Here is a 16,455-nt window from a genome sequence, read left to right as displayed (position 1 = left end):
AGGTATAAGGACAACATCAAAGCAAATCTAAAGCGGTTTCACATGGACCTTGAAACATAGGAGGACGTGGCTGGGAGCAGGTTTGCGTGGAGGAGCGCTGTCCACGAAGATGCTGCGCTTTATAGTAGTGACCTAAATCAAGCTGCTGAGGATAACCGCAAGCACAGAAAGGACAGATTATCAACCAGACACACCCAACGCCACCCCACCACCACTACCTTGATCTGCCCAAATTCCACAAGACAAATTGGGTCTAGGATTGGGCTCTATGCTCACCTGAGGACCCACAGAAGCCACAACGGAGGACAGTCTTACTCGGACACGAGTGACCGCCGATGATGATGATATATACCTCCACACATGTGTATATATATATATATATATATATATATATATATATATATATATATATATATATATATATATATATTATATATATATAAACATATTAATTTATAGCACATACAATTTACTTTTTCGTAGATCTGACAAGTTATGCCTATTTCAACCAATCTTTTTTACACATTAAAATATACGGTGTTCCATATTGTAGGATTGTATTTTATATATATATATATATATATATATATATATATATATATATATATATATATATATATATCTAATGTCTTAAAAAATCGAAATGGAAATGCAAAGTGTCATGCATCAATTGTATTCTAAACAGTAATATTCATTTGTGACGCCCCTCGTACTGATGATTTGATATGACGGGCTTTCTTCTAGTACGTTCTTAACGACTGGGATGTCATTTTAAAATGAAAAAAGTAAATTATCCAGTTGAAATACTGCTTAAAAATATAAGTCCTGTTATGTCAAATCAACTTCTGTCGATTTTACATGTGAAGCCTATTCGTTTATGTAATATTAAAACTTTCTTATATGCACTTGTGATGGAATACTTTTTTAGGAGTAATACTTGATCAAAATCACCTACATATTCTTTCAAAAAAATCGTTAGATTATTGATTATCGATACTTTTCGGAAACATTCTCACAGAACACATCTAATAGAACACTGCCACGCACATAAACTATTTTCATTGCCAATTTCCCAACCGTTTCAGAGGCTATAAAAATGAACTCATATACACAGCCAATTGATATATATATATATATATATATATATATATATATATATATATATATATATATATATCCTCTTTTGTGTGTACATATATATATATATGCACACAGTTGTAGTTCTTCACATACATTCCTGTTTAGTTGTATCACACCTCATCAGTGCCTCTAGACTAGTACCTTTCCAAAAACGAAGATTTTACCTTGACACTGTACAAAATAGACTTCCTGGCTTAGTAGGGATGCCCTTTTATCTACCCTGCAACCTCACTCCCACAGAAGAGACGTTGCGAGCCTATCCTTGTGTTATCGTTATTTCCATGGCAGGTGCTTGTCTGAACTCCAATCTCTGGTCCCCCCTCGCCAATCTTTCACCAAAAACACCCGTCTAGCTGGATCCACTGTCAATAATCTCCCCCACTCTATATCTTTGCCTAAATCAAAACGCGGATTCCATGAACAAAGCTTCTTTCTAAGAACTGCGCACCTGTTGAACTCTGTTACGTCTGCCTGCTTCCCACCGGACTACAACTTGGATGTCTTCAAGTCCAACGTAAACAAATCCCTAATGAACGGCCCCCTTAAGTAAACACTTCATCAAATCTCGACACTTTCGTAATGTACTTGCAATAACCCTTATCTATGAGTGGCTTCCGGGCCTTGATAAGTAGTGATCACTGTGTCAAAAAAAAAGAAGAAAACTAGCACCATCGTGATAATAGCCGGCACTTCTACCCATCTACTACAAGCGCTAGTTTCTACATCGCTTATTATGTTTATTTCTTTTACAAAGATATTGTTTCTTTTTTTTTAAGTAAACTATATACACACGCATATTTACGATTACATCATATATACATGAATTAATATTTTATGCGTAAATTTTCCTTCAACCATGCTCAATACATTTGTAGAGCTATGTAGTAAGTTATGAAAATAGACGGCAGATAATGTACACAAAATATTTCACGTTTCATTCTCGAAGGAATTCGTCATTCTTTCTCGGGAATTCTCACGGGAATGAAACGAGGAATATTCTGTGTAGCTTAATTGCTATATAGTTTTTCATAAAAATTCTCCAGTAAAGATGGTATATATATATATATATATATATATATATATATATATATATATATATACATATATATGTATATATATATATTACCTTTTTTAAATGATTATAATGCGTCTGAACACATCAAATCTGATTTCTTAGTTTACAAATCATTCCATATATTCAATCACGTAATGACCAAAACTTTATATCAATGTCAATATTTTCTAAAGAGTTTAGACGAAACGAGATGTTTTTTTTAATTGATATGCGTGTGTGTATCCGTATATATATATATATATATATATATATATATATATATATATATATATATACGTATATATGTATATATACATATATATACATATATATGCATATATATATACATATATATATACATATACGTTTATATATATATATACATATGTATACATATATATACACGTATACATATACATATATATACATGTATATATATAAATATATATATACATATACATGTATATACACATATATATACATATACATGTATATATACACATATATATATATACATATACATGTATATATACACATATCTATACATATATATACACGTATATATACATACATATGCATATATATGTACATATACATATAAATAATGATATATATATTTATATATTATATATATATATATATATATATATTGGATGTATTATTTGTTCTTATATTAATTGCTAACATCTGTGTAATATCTGAAATAATATTCGTTCTGAACGGAAGTAATCTCATTTATAATCTGAATTTAATAATGCTAAGTGCGTCTAGTTGGAAATTGTTGAAAATGGGTTGCATGATAAATAATTATAATCATAAAAATGTGTCTATGAAAGAAGGAAATAAGAGATTAAAGTGGCGGATGAGCGGTTTATAAATTAACTAGTGAGTTCGTCATGATTTCAGTAAAGGTCCTCCAATATTCATAGCTTACCGTTTATTGGTTTAACAGGAACGGTGTAAAGATGGGCAATTTGCAATATTCTGAACACTCCTAGTTTTCTTTTAAGAATTTTGAAAAAAATATGAGAGGCCACAAAATGCTTAAAAACTATATAAATAGGCTTTTCACTAAAATTATGTTTAAATTTCATAAGGATAACGATCATTTTTATAGTTCTATTTCTTTGTCAACTGTGGTATTTATTAAAATGTCATACAGTAGTAAAGAAACAATCAGTTCTGTCTTTAAATATTAGAATCATATCTATAAACGGATGTTTATATGACACTCTACTTTGCCGAAATAAAAATTGAGAAAAAATTGTTACGCCTTATAAATTCCTATTAAGTCTTGATCTTATTTGAATTAAGAAGTTGGGAATTTAAAACTTCCACTCAAGATCAGAAAATATCTTATTTAATAATATAGGAACGTACGCTAAGTGTCTATTCAAAAAAAATATTAAGTTAAAACTGCATCATGCTTCGAAACTGCAGGAATTGCCCTTAGACTGAAAGTAAATTCACGATAACGGATACTTATATTTATATACACGTTTATATTATGGTCGGATTGGATCTTATAAGAACCGCTTAATGAATTCCACTGATTAGTAATTCACTTTTTGCAGTTATTAAGTAAACACTCTATCATGAACTCAATATAATCGCATTATATATATATATATATATATATATATATATATATATATATATATATATATATATATTATGTAGATTCGGACCAGATACATATATATATATATATATATATATATATATATATATATATATATATATATATATATAGATTGATGCATAATAATATCCTTAATTCAAATATAGCAGTTTTTAAAACATAATTTTGTTTGATATTTTCTATATATTGGGGTTAAATTTTTCTAAAAACAACGCTTGATCATTCAGATTTCATGCGTGTAAATGACTCGTTCATTGAAACCGAACTGTGATAGGTTTAACTGTTTCGAGATTCATCAATCGATCTCGATTGTTTTTAATTTGGATCTCTTTTAAACCCCATGACATATTTTAACTGGCTAACGATACATAACACAACGGTCCATAAAAAGATCGAAGGATTTGTGCCCCTTCGACCTGCACTTTGTTTATTTATTTCGAAAGAGATAGAGTTTGGAAATATGGAGATAAACTGACAAACACACAGACGCACATAGAGAATTTTACAAATTAGATTAGAAAAAATAACTACTCAATTATAAAATGGTACACACTTTATTTCCTAATTTAGTTTTAGTTTTTTTATAAAGATGTATATAAACATTTAATTACGCTTTTTATCAATTTTTTATATATACTTGCGAATGGATCATCCTTGAAAATTCCACATATGAACTTAGTATTAATACACTCTATTGGAAGATCTTTTTACGAGTCTAAACGTTCATTTGAATGTAATTGTTCATACCCCTCTTTCACTTAGTGGTTGATATATTCGCCATATATTTCTTTAAATTTTATCTGATAAGGCCGATAATTCTTATAATTGCTTGGACGACAGTGACCTTTGTATGTTTCAAGTTTTATTCTATTCGCTACTGAATACATTGGCATATCTAATAATCTACCTTTTATTTGTTTAAACGAACAACATGTTACTTCTAGAAGATATTAATCATTTTCAATAATTATACTTTATTTCAGTTGTCATAAAAACAAAGCATATGTCTTGTTTCTTTTTAAGAGATTTATTTTGTGGAAGAGTTTATGCTCTTTGATATCAGTTCGGAGAGAAAATCATGTATCTAAGACACGAGAGATATACCTAGAAGTATTCATTTCTTCAACTCGCAATACATACTATTTAATTTCCTTCCAGCAATCTACTTATCTTCATCGATTTCTGATTGATATTCAGCTAATCTTGATTCTTTTCCAGTCGTGCTAAGAATATTTTGTTCAAAGGGTCGTTCTCTCAATTCAACGTCACAACAAAGAAACAGCCGCACTAAAAATTACATTCTCAAATGCACTCTATGACATCTTTATTTTTTAAGTTACTCATATCCGCAGGACCAAAGACATGTGGTTCATGCCCATCTCATATTTCTCTCTAGAATAAAACCTTACATGATAGCACGTTTTATTCTAAGTATAAAACGAAGATTTACTCTTACTAGTTAGAGTAGATTTAATATGAAATGTGGACGAAATCCAAGAGTGTATAACGAGAAATTAAAGAAAAATAGAAATCGAGTAAACTAGAGGTTGAAAATAATAAGGTCGATGAGAAATAAAGCGACGTAACAACCACTACTCCACACAAGGAAATGGAGCGATCAAACTGTCACCCTAAATAAAACAAGACTACAGTTTTACTTTTAAACTTTTATTGAACAAAATATTTTAATTTACTGAATAATGTAGTTGAGCTGGTATTCATTTTATGAAACACGATAAGGTCTGGAGATGGGAGCCCACTTTTTTCAACAAGCTCCAGCGGGAACTCTGTGAGTACTGGGTGGATGGCGGCGATCGAAAGTTCTGTTAGTAATGTGTTCGCCTCATGGCCAGACTAATTATTCACGCTGGAAAGATCGGGTAGGCATGGGGGGGAGAAAGAACGGTACAAAGTAGTATCTCGCCTTATTAAGCAAAGCATGGGTCAATTTTGACTTATGGACTGAAACAGAGTCACATTGCCTCATATAAGGTCACCTGATTGTATCATGCGATCAGCACGCGCTTCAGTACATCCAGGAAAACTTTGCTGGTGACTTTCAAGCAGACTTCGCAGATGCAGAATTGCATGATCGGAACTTCACCAAAGACGATAACCGTGACAGGAAACTGTTTTCATTACTCTAAAAACGGTCATCTTATGTGTGGCAATCCAGCGACGGTTCTGATTGTTTTGCATCTGAATCTGGCAGAATTTTGTTCGTCTAGAAAAGAAAAGCCCAGAGTCTATTTGAAATTTTATGAATGCTTCTGCTGTAGCAACCTGAAAGACTTGATTAGCCTGAGGTTCTTTGTCTTCCTAGTGCAGATCTGGCTTGTTCGGCGCCTACATTACCGACACTTCATATCGTTCTCTACATATGCATCCGCAGTTTTGCGTTAGAAACCTTGATCTCAGGCAATCTGCCGAATAGGCTGCTGCAGAATTTTCTGAATGATTGCTTGGACCTTTTCTATTAACTCTACCGTCATGATCTTCCTGGCGGTTCCTTCGACTTGGCCTTCCGCCTCATCACCTACAAAGTGTCGATTGCTGCATTGAACTGTACCGTAAAGCGTATACACGTTCGGATGTGGATTTTAATGGTGCTGGCACTGTTTTTTTCATAACTTGGGTGGATAGAGTACAATGGCACATCTCCGATCTCGCTCGTTGGACATCGTGTCACTTTCAGACATGATAGAAGATTTCTATCGCTCTTGAAATTTATGCAGACTTGACAACTAATTGCTGGTCTGAAACAACAACAAAAATTTTGTTTTGAATTCCTGTTGTATATTCTAGAGGAACTATGCTACCTTTTTTACAGCGAAATGTATGTCAGTCAGACATTAAGAATACTCCATAGTGAATGCGTTGATACAAATCTGAACAAGTAGCTTAAGTATAACTTATCAACGACGAATACATATATAAAATATATAGAAAAGCAATGAAAATTATATTTTCCGATTGTAAAGATTAAAATAAAAATTCGTCTGGCTTCGTATTTATGGATTCTTCCGACTATAATCCTCTTGAATTTAATGTTCCTGGTTATATCAGTATAATCACTTACCTTTCACAGCTGTATATTGTCGAACTCGAGTATCCTTCTGTCGCATTCGGGAATCCCCACGGAATTTCAACGGGAGAGTCTCGCATGCTTAGTTTCAAAAACCATGACTGAAAACACGTTCGAAAAAATTCGTAATTGTATTTTTAGTGTCAATTTAATTGATAATTGGAAGTTTACCATCCAGATAACGGTACCCTGCAACTAATATCCTCGTATTTATATAAGCATAATATGGTAACAATATTACTAAGTCCTAGTTTAACACTTCTTAAGAGCAAGAGATCAATTATATTTAATAAAGTCTTTGAACTTTAAACTCTTCTAAATTTACGAGAAAAATTCTTCCACAGAATAAATCCGTTTAGATATTTATAAACAATTAATGAATCGCTTTACCTTCACAAGCAATATAACCGAATAAACACAGAAAGAAAAGGCACATACCATACTCTTTATAAGACAGAGTAAGAAATGCGTGCTTTAATTAGTGTTTATTTGTAAATAATTTGCCGATAAAAAATTGAACCGTGTGTAGCGATAATATTCTCTTATGGAATACGTAAAATTCTAAAAGTTACACCCAACTCTGTAGATATGTAAATGAATATTGTACACAAATCTGTACAATTACACTTTAATAATACTTACCAATATAATGATTACGCATCGGATTACGTAATTGATACGTAAATATGATTAAATGTAAGTGAAGAATTCCTGAGTTTAATAAAATTATAGTGTATTAAAGATTATCGCCTTAAGAGGATCGCAGAGAGTGATTGAGAAGTTGTGGGAATTATAGTTGAGACAAGGACATAAATATAATGTAATAATGTGAATAATATAACTTTGATTCCCATAAAAAAATAATCAGAAATATAGTTATATTAATCATGTTTATGTATTTAACATCGTATGAATTAAATTCATAACCGTTAATATTCCCTCTTTTTTGAAAGAAAAAGTACTTCTTAGTTCAACACTCATAAAACTAACAAAAGAAAAGTATTTATTTTTTTTTTTGTTTGCAATTTACATTTCATAAGTGGGCTAAATGTCATAATTAAGTTAGTAAAAAAGTATTTATTAAAATATACGAAATTTTCTTTTTACCGACATCAAATTTATTAACACTTAAAACATTTTAAAATCGGACATTTTTCTATTGTAAAAATAAAAATAATGTACATACGAAGAATAAAGGCAAAAATATATTATATGTATTAATATTGGAAAATTGTTTATGATAGAGAAGTAATTCAAACTTCAATGTAATATAAACACCCACGAGTATTACATCGACCGAATTGTGATGTAAAACTATGCAGACCACAGCAATTACATAACACATATTTCATATTAGTGTTCACTCGTAAACGGTTTCTGCCATTTCCGGGATTGTATTCAGAAAATGGAAACAGATATACGTACGAAAAACACCTAGCTGAATCTACTGTGAAAAATTTCCTCCACTCTTTATCTGTGCCTAAATCAAAACCTGGAGTCCATGAACAAAGCTTCTTTCTTAGAACTGCACGCCTGTGGAACTCTGTTCCGCCTGCCTGCTTCCCACCTGACTACAATTTGATGTCTTCAAGTCCAACGTAAACATGTTCCTGATGAACCGCCCCCTTAAGTAAACACTTCATAAAATTTCCACACTAACGTACTGTACTTGCAATAACCCTTATTCCTGAGTGACTTCCGGGCCTTGATAAGTGGTGACCACCGTGTAAACAAATACTCACGAAATTCAAACTAACGCTTTCACAGACGTACAGGAAAAGAATATGTTTTATACATACGTTTAACTTATTTTCGCCAATATTGAGTAGTATAAGTTTGTGAATTAATAAGATATCAGCTTAACAATTGAATATTAAACTATTATCATACGACTTGCATATGTAAATCTCCATAATCACATTAACATTTATTTACTATTTGGCGAGATGCTGACAGAAACCTGTGATTAAAATCACGAGATGTAATTAAGTCGGCAAATTTTAGTCCGCTGGTTCAGTGGTGTTGCAACTGGTTGTCTGGGCCGACTTATGCACCGATTTAAATGTTTATATCATCTTTTCTAAACTTGGTTTTAAATCCAAACAGAAAATTCCTTGTTCGTACTGTTTACTTCCTTTACTTTCATTTTTAAAAAAAGCTTTCTTTGCGCATGTCGTTTACCCCTAATTACACACCTTTATTTATTCAAATTATCTTGGCTTATACTTAAAAGGGTCTGTAGTTTACAAATGTATTTTTTATCGAATACACAATATATCAGAGTCGTTGTAAAAACTAAAAATAATACAAAAAAATCATCAAAATGTTTGAATAAATCTCCTTGTTTTAAAACAAAAATATCTAATTTAGCATGTCCAGGCAAAAATATTTAATTAAGCATGTTAAGGCAAAAATATTTAATTTAGCCTGTTAAGGCAAAATTATTTAATTAAGCATGTTATGGCAAAAATATTTAATTAAGCATGTTATTGCAAAAATATTTAATTAAACATGTTAAGGCAAAATATTTAATTTAGCATGTTAAGGCAAAAATATTTAATTCAGCATGTTAAGGCAAAAATATTTAATTCAGCATGTTAAGGCAAAAATATTTAATTAAGCATGTTATGGCAAAAAAATATTTAATTTAGCATGTTAAGGCAACATTATTTAATTAAGCATGTTAAGGCAAACATATTTAATTAAGCATGTTATGGCAAGAATATTTAATTAAACATGTTAAGGCAAAACTATTTAATTCAGCATGTTAAGGCAAAAATATTTAATTTAGCATGTTAAGGCAAAAAATATTTAATTAAGCATGTTAAGTCAAACGTATTAAATTTTCTTCCTTTCGATATTAAATACAATACGTAATTTATTTTTGGTACTTTTCTCATTCTTGTTATTATTTTTATCATAAATATCACGTATCGCAACGGTTATATGAGTTTGTCGTTTTGGAGATGTAATTATAAATGAAAATGAAGGATGGTCTCTACCTATATTTATATATATATTTTTTGAAATCATGCCAAGTATATAAATAGAGTAGGATTCCTTAAGCAAGCTATATTGCGTCAAAATAAAAGAAAATAGTGTACGGCCGATTAAGTTTTCGGCAACTTTATTTTACTTGTGCTTCAAATACTTTGTTGATAAGTCTTCACTTGAATGAGTACTGCTTTATTAAAGCTCCGTGTAATTGCTATTTCATGGATTAGCACTTATCTAACGAAATCTAAATTGATGATAACCGTCACTAATAATGGTTCTGGATGTAAATATCTGACATAAGCTCATGTAATCATCTTCAAAATACCATGCCACTAATGTTAGATTAATTCCCAAATAAGGCTATTCGACCAGCAGATAAACTATTTCTTTCAAGCTTGGAAAAAGCATCTATAATAGGCACTATTTTCTGCTGGAATTTTTTATATTATAATAATAGTAATTGCTACAATTTCTTGATAAAATTGTTTACGTTAATCTTACACATCATCCACAAAATATCGACTTTTGCCTGTGAAAACTACTAAACAACACCGAAGCCAACAATCCAAAATCCGGATATTGTAATATACCTATTTTCAAGCAAGTGTATTCTCTAACGTAATTAGTCTAAAGTACAACCATTGATAAACTGAAATATGTACAGAACTGTCATTGATCAGTCAATTTCAACATATGAATTTATGATTAGAGGCTAGTTGTGTATATTCGCCAAGTCCTAATGGAAGAACTAGCATGGGCATTACATGCTTAGGTAAAGCATTAACAATGTTCATGTTGGAGATATGTATGTATTAAATCCTTATTCATTTTTAATGTGAGACTGTGTTACATCGTTACAAAGTAGAGATTCTATTATTGTTTCTAGGTTTCTATTCGCATGCTGGGTAACTTTTATTGCCAAAAGTATGATAAAGACCACCCAATTGGTATGTTTGGTGGATACTTGAGAGATTAGACCCAGTCCTTGCCTGGCTGTACTGGAAAAGTTAGATAATTCCATTGCTCAAGAAACCATTGAATGTCTTACTAAATATGAGTAAGCCTAGGATTCCTTAGATAGAGCATTGTCGCAAGATGGGGATGTTTTAATATTCCTCCTTGAGCGGCTGTTTTTATTTCTTTTAAATCGCACAAAGTTGTCTTCGAAATACGGTGTGTGGTAATCACATCATCAGCTTGTACCCTTCCTTACACTAATGGCATGATGTCATGACCAAACAAGTCTCTTGTTAACCCTATCCATATGTGACCAAGATATCTTAGGGAAATAAATAATATAAGATACAAATCATATTTAAAGCCTGGCCACCTATGGAAAGCTTTAATCCAAAAAGAATTAAATATGTTGTCGGTAATAAAAATAAATATTCCCTGTATTATCCTCGGATAGAAACGTTTATGTAAGAACATCATATTAATTTATTAATACATGAAATGATGAATAACGAGTTTATAATATTCTTAAAATATAAACAAAAGTTAAGTAAATAAAAAAAAAGTTATGCATGAAGTGAAATATACGAATCTGTATAAAACGTGTTATATTATAAATTAAATTGTGCATTAATGTTTGAAGGTATTGTTTCGGAGGAGTTATATGGTTAGATTAGAAAAACTATTGATAAAATAGCTCGTATGCAACTGTGTTGTAAAAGATAACTATTACGCTAAGAAACACCATCATGAATATCTAACAATTCAAGAAAAACAAGGGTTGCCTTTTAGTTTTAAACAATATATAATATTTGGTTGACACAGGATCTTTTGCGGGATATTTAATTTGGGTTACATATGATGTATTTTAAATACGTTTTTTTATAATACCTCTACTTTATATATAGTTTATAAGCGCATTGTTCGCTTTATGTTATTGTTTACATCACAATCGTTATAAAACAGTTATCTCCTCATGTAAGAAAGTCAATTACAAGATGGGTAAAACAAATTCGCACAATCATTTTATTTCAATTCAAGCTGGTACGAAAAGCTTTTGAAACATATCGCGATATCAATGAATCTTTTAGCTCAGGAACCCTTTCTGAACCCACAACCGGTTTAATAACTTTCGTGGGGGCGACGGATGGGTTACTACATTTCCTGTCCGCGATAGGTGTCTTGAAGATGATGATAATAATCTAACGTCGATCGATACTCTGCTACCCATAATCGGTGTTTACAATTTTCCGAATATGACAGCTCGTTAATGAAAATAAGATAATGGTTAAGACAGTTGTAAATTAAAATTGTCTTCCTGGGAGCGAAACTAATAATTAAAGTACTGGATTCTTAACAGCTACAAAGAACAATATAAAATTTGTAAAGACTGAAACCAACCAAAACTGGTTAGTATCTGGATGATATATAAACTGGTATATATCATGTCACTAATTAAAGATGATGCTTTACTCTGTATTTATGTCTTCAACACATTAGTATGTGGGGCAATGTCAAAATTTGGGGATATTATGATAGAGTCCAAAAGATGATGCAAGTAGGCTCCATAGATCATGATTTGCTCACGTCACCGTTCGTAAATACATCATATCAGGAAATTTGTTATGCACTTCCTTTTGTGGATTACACTTATTGGATGGTCTCCTTGATTATTTAAATAGGACGACCGTACTATTAGATGTTGGACATATTGAATTTTATATTACTAAATATAAAGTTAAATGCTTATGACACTTGAAAATTAATTAAAGGCAAACAAAGTGAGTATGAAATGTATTTGTGAACAATAAATTTGATTTTTAATTAGCTATATATATATATATATATATATATATATATATATATATATATACATATATACATATACACATTATATATATCTATATATATATATATATATATATATATATATATATATATATATATATATATATATATATGAAAACAAAGTCGTAAGCAAGAAGATGAAATCCTCACGCTGAAAATGTTTATATTTTTCAATTGACCTTGCATTTCAGTAAAAATGAAAGAACCAAATTAATGTCTGAAAATGATATCATAGGGAGCAGAGAATGCAGATATCTTATAAACATATTCACTCACAAAGATTCTTTAGATTTATTACTTAATTTCTTTTGAACTATTTATTTCTTTCTCTCTGAATATTTAATTATGTAATAATTTGAACATCGTAGATCAATCGCTTAAACTGTTTTCGTTTAAATCTACGCACACAGTTTAAGCGATTTAGTATTTTATGTGATCACATAGACACATTTGTCTCGCACACTTATACATAGATTTTATATTGTAGCACATTGGCTAAGCTTAGCATTAAACAGTGTTAATTTTATATTCATTTTAGACAGAATATGCCAGTTATACTTGCAAAAAATCACTTCAATGTAACACATATCAAGCAAATAAAATCCGAAATACCAATGTAAAATAATATGTAATTAAAACCATAGAAACTGTCTATTATCGTTAGTGGATTAAAAAAAAATTAGCGTAGTTAAATCCATATGATTGACATTTATATTTTAATACTGATTATGAATCCCGATATTAAATGTGGCGCATCTACTATGGTTACAAATCCGAAATACAGTATTACTCTAGATATTTTATATAGAAAAAGAAATATTCGTGTAACATAATTTAGTCATGGCACCAACTCTGGGAATTCAAGATTTATTTTTGTATCATATTAATTCAAACACAGCATAATGTACTGCCTTTATTTTTGAACAGAAAATATTTATTTGCTACACAACTATTTTTAATTGAGTATATATTTTCTTAAATGCGACTTTTTGTTTAGCATAATTCACAAAAAAGCTTTGTGCCTTCCTGTTTGCCTGTTTCTATTTGAAGTTGATCGCCACAGTAACGCAAAATTGCAGAGCGGTAGGGGCAGTTAAAATGATTGCATATTTTATGTTCTGCTCTTATATACTTTCATGGCAGGTCAAAAATTCTGAAAAATGGTATATGACAGGTGTAAGTCAATTTAAAGTGCTTTTTACGCATCCACAAATATTCGTTTATTAGTTAAGTGGTTCAAATTAAAACTATTTCATGCCGGTCTGAGAATAACTCAAACTGTCACAATACAGGGTGGAAAACTTAATGGTTTGAGTTTACTTTTATCCTATGACACCTAAGTTATGATTTTCTGACTTTTGAAATCACTATTATGTATTGCCTATGGTATTAGGTTGGTACGAAAACAATATCTTTCTCTTACATATGTCACTTTTATATATATGTTTTTGGAGTTAATTACACACACACACACACACACACACACACACATATATATATATATATATATATATGCATTTTATATATCATTTTGAAGCGCGTGTTTAGCTCTACTGAATCGTGTTATTCAGTTCTTTACCATTATTGAACAATGCGTGCATTATTTTTTTTTGCTCGAGATATCAAAGAGACGCTTAACCACGAAACCACTTACGAACGCGTGGCACAACGCTAATACAAGAACTTTCGCAGTGATGACGAGAGCCTTGAAGATGAAGACAACCGCGGCCGGGCGACTGCGGTTGATACCGAACTTTTAAAGCCTTAATTGAAGCCAATCCTCACAAAACCACACGAGAAGTTGTTGTTTAACTCGAATTCCACCACTTAGGAGTCGTTCGCCATTCAAGTCAAAAAAGGATTTAAAAAGGGTTGCATAAATGCGTTCCCCTATGAATTAAACGGTAATACACAACATATTTTAGGTATCTTCTACGCTTCTTCTGCGCAACAAAAACGACCCATTTCTCGAGTGGAGTGTAACCTGTGATGAAAAGTTGATGTTCTATGACAATTGGTGACGTTTCGTACAGTGGTTGAATGCTTCAGAAGCTCTAGAACATTTCGCGAAACAGAAATCGCACCAAAAATTGTTATAGTGACTGTTTCGTAGTCTTTGGCTTGTCTCATTAATTATATTGTCCTGAATCATGCCGGAGCGATTACGGCAGAGATGCACTGCCGACAAAGTGACGAAATGCACCGGAAATTCCAACTTACGTGCCCAGATTGGTCAATATGAAGGGACTCATTTTCCTCCATTAAAAGGTTTGACCACATGTTGCGCAACTGACCCTGCACAATCCGAACAAATTGGGCTAAGAGATTCACAATATTCACTGGACCTCTCGCCCACCGATTATCACTTTCAAGCATCTCGACAACTTTCCCCGCTAAAAATGCTTGTTGTAAAAAGGTTTACTGGGGATACGTACAACGAGAAACACGGGTATAAAGAGCTCATTAGAGCATATTTAAAAAAAAAGTACTTTGAAACAGACATAAATATTAAAGCTAGCGTCGATGGGGCAGGGGCTGGATTTTAGGTAACAAAGTGAGAGCTATTAGATTGAACACTATTTTGCCCCCTATTCCAGAGGGAGAGATTAGTGATGGATGCGCCAGCATAAATTTGGCAACAATACTCCGTTCATGGGCGAATATTTACATTGTAGAGCTACGGAATAATATCCGATGTGTGTAATTCTAGCATGATAGACGGAAGAACACAATTTTGCAGCAATCTTGGCAATGTCTTCAACTTATTAGTTCCATTTAATACTGTCACTGAATATTAAGCCGTGGACTTTGACAAAGAATTTTCAGGGCGTTATTTTCATGAATATTGGTGATTGGAAAGACTTCTTGTAATTATTAAATGAGAGCAGCTTAGATTTACTAGCATTAAATCTTACCATCCATTTACGGCCCCAATTTCACTACAGTTTGGATGCATTTTCTTACGATTCTTCCATATTTTTCTAGTTTTGTGCATGCGTTCTATCCTAGTGCATGTTATAAAGCGTTGTATCAACAGAAAAATATACCCATCTAGGACATAACTCCAAAGGGGAAGTCGTTAATGGATGTCAAGAACGATATTGGGTCAATGATCGACCTCAAAGTCATTCCTGCATTAATGTTATGCTATTTGGATATACGTCCATATATATATTCAACCTTGATAGCCCTATTGTCTAAAATGGATCCAATCATATTCTTCATACGTTCAGTTATATCATACAATTTAATGTTCTATTAGCAGCTCATCGTACCAGACTTTCTCTAAGGTCTTGTATATATCTAGGACTACAGCTTTAGCTTCGCTCGCGCTATCTACTGCAAAGTATAAACGTAGAGAGATGACTGTTTAAATGTCTGAAGTAAAACTCCATTGTTTAAAGCAATAAAGAGAGTTTGTTATGCTGGATTAATTAAGTTCTCAAAGATGTAAGCAGAGAATGGGAGGAGACTAATAGAGCGGTTATGGAAGGAATCAGCCCTTTCACCAGAATTATTTACACTGGTGCCACAGAGACAGTCTTCTACCTATCAGGAAGCAAGCTCAAAGAATAATTGTTATTAAGACCTGGAAAAGTACGGAGGCTAACTCAGCTGAGGATTTTTTATTAGTAAAACAGGGATGAATTCGAACCCAAACGTCTTGGCAGTGTATAAGTTTACGATATCATAGACATCAGAAGTGGTGATTTCCACATCATCAAGCGAGGCTTC

The sequence above is a fragment of the Euprymna scolopes genome, chromosome 4, assembly GCF_053919585.1.
Source record: "Euprymna scolopes isolate OS-2025 chromosome 4, ASM5391958v1, whole genome shotgun sequence".
Lineage (NCBI taxonomy): Eukaryota > Metazoa > Mollusca > Cephalopoda > Sepiida > Sepiolidae > Euprymna > Euprymna scolopes.
Note: the sequence above shows the minus strand (reverse complement) of the source record.